At 43.2% G+C, this 7,095-nt stretch overlaps 1 long non-coding RNA gene across 1 annotated transcript; it reads right to left on the bottom strand.

Moving 5' to 3' along the window:
* Positions 1 to 650: 650 nt before the first annotated feature.
* Positions 651 to 6,466, bottom strand: LOC137469545 (uncharacterized). The gene is made up of 3 exons (XR_010996579.1): positions 6,132 to 6,466; positions 5,880 to 5,953; positions 651 to 2,621 (listed from the first exon to the last, which is right to left on the bottom strand). It is a non-coding gene; the product is annotated as an uncharacterized lncRNA (long non-coding RNA).
* Between the last annotated feature and the right edge of the window lie 629 nt (positions 6,467 to 7,095).

Below are 7,095 nucleotides of genomic sequence, written 5' to 3'. Positions count from 1 at the left end.
TTTAAAAATAAATTTAATTATTCTTAAAGAATCATCTTCCCTGCTCTCAATTTCAAGGAAGAAAAATGGTATGTGAGTGTTAAAATACCCAGAAGATTTATAGAATATTTTGTGTTTCACTTCATTTGACAGAAGATCAGGGAAGGGAAGTGGGTGGGTCAATATGATCTGTACATGTCTGAGGCAGACAACACTATATAAAAACGTCACTCCTGTTATAATGTGAAGTTAATTCCACTTTCCAATAATACCTATGTCATCTGCACAAAGAATGGTACTGACTTTTGCCATCATCAAATGTTTTGATGGGTTATTCCATTCCTTGCTTTATGATAAACTACAGATAATTTTTATACAAATGTGGAAACATGCCACAGATTCTCCTCCCAAAGCAAGTTTGTGACAACTCTCCCAGCAATACACTCCAAAAGCAGCAGCAGGGCTGCAGGCAGAGACCACAGCTGCGACTGCCTCACATGGCAGCTTTTTGAGTCAGGCTTGTCCACGGGGCAAGGCTGAGACAAACTGGGCATAGAATGAAAAAAGAGAGGTTCAGGCTGTGTATAAGGAAACCCTTTTTCACTTGGTGGACAGTCATTTATAGGAGCAGGTTGGTGCTCAGCAAAGTTTTGCAGCCGCCATCCTTGGTGATTCCCAAGCCTCCACTGGCAGAAAGCCATAATCAACCTGCTCAGATCTTGCACCTGATCCTGCTTCGAGCAGGAGATTGGGCTACAGATCTCTTGTGGTTCCTTTTACCCTGAATCATCCTATGATCTCATGAGTGCCTTTAGCTGCCCTGGACTAAGCACTTCTGTCTGAAGTGGTGGATTTACCTTCCTGCTATCATTAACCTTGAACAGCCTTCCTTTCTTCTGAAACCTGGTGCAAAGCCTGTTAAGTGCTACACACATGAGTTACCTGCTCTCATTCACTGGTGACTGCCCAAACAGTGTGGTAGCACAAGGAATTGAGTGGTGTGAGATGGGAACAAGAGAGGATAGTGTCACTGATTCAGAATTTGTCTGTTGCAGTGATAGCCTCAGACAAGTTAGTTTGTACTGGAGATCTGAGAGCAGTGAGTGAGATTTGTGCTCTCCTGAAAAGTCTGTGTCCCTTTCCTGCAGAGAAAAGTAATACATTGAATGCCCTCCTTGCTTATGATTGGAGAGTGTGAATTGCTGAACCCTGTGACATAAGCGTTCCTCATAAAAAATGGAAGAACCATACCTAATAGAGGATATGTATTTAAACAGAACTAGAGGAGCAGTCTACTATAGCAGGTCCATGTGACCAGCTGGCAAACAGTTGGGTAACTTGTTTAAACAATCCTGACTAATGCTTTTGTTTGCTGAACTGCAACTTGATGTGGCCTGGAACAATTCAGTGATGTAAGTAACTTGCAAGTACTGAATTGTGGAGCCATTGCGGGTGGAAGGAAGCTCTAGGCATCATCTAGTTTAAACCTGTGCTCAGAGCAGGGGCAACTAGAGCAGGTTGCTCAGGGTCATGTTTATTTCGGTTTGAGTATTGCCAAGGGTGGATACTGCACAGCCTTTCTGAGCAACTTGCTCCAGTGTTTGATCTCTCCTCAGTTTCTTTTTTCATTTAAATGGAATTTTCTGTATTTCAGTTTGTGGCCATTGCCTTGTTTCTGAGGCACTGCTGAGAGGAATCTGTCTCCACATTCTTTACTCCCCACCATCAGGTATTTATACACATTGATGAGATGCCTCCAAAGACTTTTCTTCTATGAACTGAGTAGGCCCATCTCTCTTAGCCTCTTCTTGAATAAGAGATACTCCTGAAGATGGTACTACTTAATCATATTCGTGGTCCTCAATGGACACGCTCCAGCATGTCCAGACTCCTCTGAATGGCAGCATATCCATCCTATGTTTCAGCCACTCTTCCCAGTTTGAGATTATCAACACAGTGAAGGTGCCCACTGTTCCATCATCCTAGTTCAATAATGACAGAAGTATATTGGCCCCAGTATGAACCCCTGAAGTAGATCACTAATGTCTGGCTTCCAAATGGACTTTGCGCTGCTGATCACAATCCTTTGAGCTCAGCGTATCAGCCAGTTTTGATCCATTTCACCAACCACTTACCTAGCCTGTACTTTATCAGTTTTCTAAGACAGTGTCATTGGACACAGAATTGAAAGCCAGTCATTTCTTCATAGGAGGCTGTCAGGTCAGGAATGTCAAGTCAGGCTTGATTTCCCTGGTGCGAATCCATTTCTGACCATGGATTCCAGTACAGTGGCATTCCTATCCTAAATACGAGAAATGGTTTCCCAGATTAGTTTCTCCATCACCTTCACAGGGATCAAGGCAAGGCCAGCTGACCTATAGTTGTCCAGATTTGCTCTGTTCCAGTCATCAGGAATCTTCCCAAATTGCTATGAGCTTTCAAAGATAATTGAGAGTCATCTTGCACTGGTGTTTTGCCAGTTCCCTCAGCACTTGACAGGTGCAAACCATCAAGCCCTGTGAGTTTATATATATTCAGTATGTTTGAATGTTCCCTGACTTAATCCTCACCCACCCCAGGGTCTGTGATCCTTGCGTCAATTCTCACTGCTCCTAGGGGCCTGTCATTCCTGAAGGCTGGTCCTACAAGGAAAGAGGAAGTGAAGAAGGCATTGAGTACAATGGCTTTTTTGATGTACTTGGTCACTACAGCCTGCTATCCATTCAGTAGCAGACCCATATTTTTCCCCAGTCTTCCTCTTAACTTAGATGTAGAGCTCTTCTTCTTGTCCTTTATGCAGATACATCCCCAGATGGGCTTTGGCATTCCTAACACCACCTCTGCATGCTTGGACAGTGTTTCCTGCTGGTTATAGCAATTTTCTTCTCTGCTGTTTTGAGAAACCTGAACCAGGTCTGCAGTGGAGCTACTATATTGTTTTTACTGGTTGAGCATTCAAACCACTCCGGCTATGCTCACACATTAGACACTGGCTAATGTGTGCACTGATATTTGTGCTCAGTGTGCTCAGATTTGGGTAACACATGCAGTTTTTCTTGATGACCAGCTGCAAACTTTTACACTTACATAACATAGCTTTCAAATTCATACTTGTAGCTTTTGTTACAGGTGTAAATAACATCTGAGAAATAAAGCTTTAGGTAGCACCATAGCTCTTCTAGGTCTCCCTGGCAAGAAATACATGAACCTGAGCAGTGTGGGACTTGTGCATCTGTACAGAGCCTGCCTAGAACATGATCTGCTTATGCCCAATGGGGCTGCCACATCCCAAGCATAATGCACTTAGAACCAGAACATATAATTCATATAATCACAGTACCCCTTTCACACTTGGGCATGATTATTGTGCAAATAGAAGAGGGACATATCTGGATAATTTCTGATGTACAGAAGCTGCAGTCATGAGGAATCTGAAATACTGAGCTTGGGATCTGACCTTTAACAACAGTAATGTTTGTCACTTACCTTGATGCCAGTAGGAAGAAGGTATAAGTAATAGCCAATACTGTGTTGATTTCGATGTAATATACCTAGTGTGATCCTCTGAATGTCAGAGCTGTCATGGTTGAAGCTGAAACCAGGACAGAGCTAAAAAAAAAAAAATTACATCTCCTTTTAAGGTCTTTTATGTGCTGGATTTTGAGGGAAGCATTTGTGTTATTGCAGAAAATAATAACTTGATAATGATCAGAGTTGATAAGGTCTGAGCACAATGACCTTTACCTGCTTATGAATGACTCAGAATGGTGTTGAAAAATTGAAGTGGTTGGCAGTGATTTCTGAGCATTTATTAAGGCAAATCAGATAATTGCATTTAACATCACAGATGGCTTGTATTTTCTAAAGTACTTTTACTTGGGTGCAATAAGATGACTCAGAAGCTCAGTAGGATATTATGGCCCTGATTTTTCATTGCCTCACATCTCATGTAGTGAAATTCCCAGTGCAGAGGAGGTGTAGGTCCAGTATTGCAAGATTTTATGCTTTTGCTGTGCAAAAATCAACTGCTAGGAGCAGTGCATAGCTGCTTTTTCTTATGCTACTTTTCCTTATGAGAGCATTACTTTATGTTTTACCTTTGTACATTACATGCTTTTACTGCCTGTAGAGACAAGGGAATTTATAACAATCTAACAGAACATTAAATTGTCTCTGGCATCCTGGAAAAAAACACCTCTTCCACATTCCTAAAAATCTTTCAATTATTTCTGAGCAGGCTATTTTGGTTTGCTTTTTAATAGAAAGGGAATTCCACAATAATTCAGAGCGGTGCTCCATATGGAGAAACATAACGTCTGCTATTTCTTGGCAGAGGAGCAGCAGCATAGGTCTGTTTCCATCTCACTGAACTTTAGCTACAAAAGCATCAAGCACTCAATAAAGCTGCATTTCCTAGAAGACACCAAAGGGAGGAAAAGCAGCATTTTTTTGAATGCTGCCTTTTGAATTTGCTTGCCTTCAGCAGCCCAGGTGACCAATGAACTTAAACATGTAGCTAACAGGGGACTAGGTGCACAGAGAGAAATCTTTCACTTCCTACTCACTTCAGTTTCATTTGTCCTTGAACAGAAATGATCACAAATAGAATGTAAGCAAATATGTCTCTGGAACCCCAAACTTAAAGTTAGGGTTATTTCCGAGGAAGCTTTTTTTGCCATAATTGGAACATAGAAGTTCAGAGATAGTGAAAGCTGCCATTTGTAACAGCATCAAAAAACTATAGTATTCTGCAATGAGGCACTTTTGCATGCCAAGAAACATCACTCCAGAAACAGCATTACCCAGAGAATCTGAAACAGGTTTCTGCTGGAGTGATGACAAAGAACCAATGGTTTCTCTTGCTGACATTTCAGCACCATGCAATGATCCCAGTCCAGGCTAACAATGGAGTTTGCAGCTGGTACAGACCTCTGACATGTAAGCTGAGGGACCAGAAGCACTGGCTGCAGGCAAGGCTGTGAATTACAAACTATGGAGTATAAGCATGCTGCTGGTGCTGTGGGGATACATCAGCTGGAATGACAATAAGTAATTAACAGCCTGTCCAGCCACTCTGCTAATCTAATCAGTCAGCACTGTTAATCAAATCACTCCAGTAGCTTGAGTGGTACTTCCTGAATGCCAGTGCTCCCTAAAGCTAGGCTAAGTACAAATGAAGTCATTCAGGTGTATTAAGTTAAACTAATGATTGCAAATAAGTCAAGCTTTCAGAGTGCCAAGTCTTCAATTCCTACTTTCTCACACACACAAAGCATCATCCCAGGAAAGTAGATGGAGTTGATTTAGATTAGGTTGGCATAGAAAGTAGAGGAGGATTCAAGTGAAGTATCTAGAACAGGTTAGTTAACACACAGCTCGGGAGAACAGTAATCTCTGTTCAGCCTGGCTGAATTGCCTGTACATGGGTCTTGCTGTCAGTTCCAAGGATAGCTCACAGACTGCTGGGGTGATATAAATAACCCCAATAATGCCCTGTGATACTTATTTTCCTGTTCTAGCAGGAGAAAAGACTGGTTTAGGGAAGAGCACATAGCCATGTGACCAGCTTAGGCACTGCTGCTGTCCGAGCAGGAATTGGGATGTGAGAGGTGTTGGTTTCTGGGGAGGAAGTGCACCTTTCCCATTATTGCCAAACAGCAGAAGCACAAACCCAGCTCAGCAGGGCCCTTCAGAGCTGTCCCTCCAGCTCTCTGGCCCCTTTTCAAGATTCCCTGTGCCCAAAGATACCTGCTGTCTCTCTCTGTCCCCAAGATTACGTGGAGGTGAACATGGTCTATTTGGGGACAGGGGAGGAGGTTCCTTCAGTCTTGTTAGTGAGAGAACATGAAGTTCTTCCATTTCCATCTGTATGACTGTGAAACCTCCTGCAATCCCCTGACATTTTGCTTCCTTAGCCCAGCATTTTATGGTAGCTGCAAAACTCCATTCTATTGTAAAGTTGGATTTTTCCATCCTAAAGATGAGCAGAACATAAGTTTTAAGTTATTTTGTGCCCATCTTGGCAAGTTACTTTGTGTGAGCTGCTGAAAAACCTTGGGGGAGAGGGGAGATCATGGAAGACAGCAGTGCCAAGCAGCACTGCAGGCTGAGTACATTAATTAAGTGCCCTTACAGACATGATGCAGCTGTACCAAAGCCAGTGAAGGTGTCCCCAAGTGCCCTTCTCTGACACATTGCAACGGAGAAGCTCTGAAACACGCAGTAAGCCCAGAAATTCAAGTGGTGTTTCTAACTCTAGTGTGTAGAGGTTCCAGCATCAACTCAGCTGTCTAAACACAAGTGTTTGGTATCCTTTGAGATTCTTTCAGTGTAATCTGTGACAGTCCTTGTGGTAGACTTTTCCATCACAGTCCAGTGTCCTACTGAGCAACAGAAGCTGTGTGACTGTCCTCTTGGGCCCTGGGGCAGAGGCTATGCCCAGTGGTTCTGTACTTCCCATTTGTTGTCCCAGCTGCACAGAAATGCCTGCCAGGAACAACAGAGAGCTGGGAGCTGCTCACTTCTCTCCTCCTCAACCCCATGTGGAAGGTGGTGGTAGCCTTCAGAAGCTGCTGGTAGCCTTCAGAAGGTTCTGGTAGCCTTCAGCCAGTCACCCTGTGCTCCTCCCAGCACACAGGACAGAGGAGCTGGAAGCCATGCACATGTCCAGCGTGGGGCCACAGCCAGACCCGCTGGAGGTCACGGTGCACAGGGACACAGTTCTGACCCATGCTCAGCCCTGACGAGCACATTTTGTGTGCAGACCAGGTACAAACTGCAGTCATCCATGTGGATGCTATTGGTTCATGTAACTCATGTAGCTGAAGAAATAGTAGCCTGAGCCGGTGTTAGATTACTGATGTGATTTTTGAGGACAGTAAGCAACCATGCTCTGAGCCTAACAGCTTAACAGCTTTCACAGCATTATTTGTTGAGGATAATAGGCAAAAGGAGTCTTTAACTTTGTGTCTTACAGGTGAGAAATCTGTGTTTTCTCCACAAAATTGTTACTGCAGGTTATTTTTAGGAATGTCAGTTCTAATGACTTCATTATTTTTAACACACAGGAAGAAAGCAAAGAACAGTCTTTTAGTTATGCTTTTATTTTTCCACTTT

The sequence above is a fragment of the Anomalospiza imberbis genome, chromosome 1, assembly GCF_031753505.1.
Source record: "Anomalospiza imberbis isolate Cuckoo-Finch-1a 21T00152 chromosome 1, ASM3175350v1, whole genome shotgun sequence".
In the NCBI taxonomy this organism is placed as follows: domain Eukaryota; kingdom Metazoa; phylum Chordata; class Aves; order Passeriformes; family Viduidae; genus Anomalospiza; species Anomalospiza imberbis.
The sequence above is the reverse complement of the archived record's forward strand: the minus strand, read 5'-3'. Positions and strand labels throughout refer to the sequence as shown.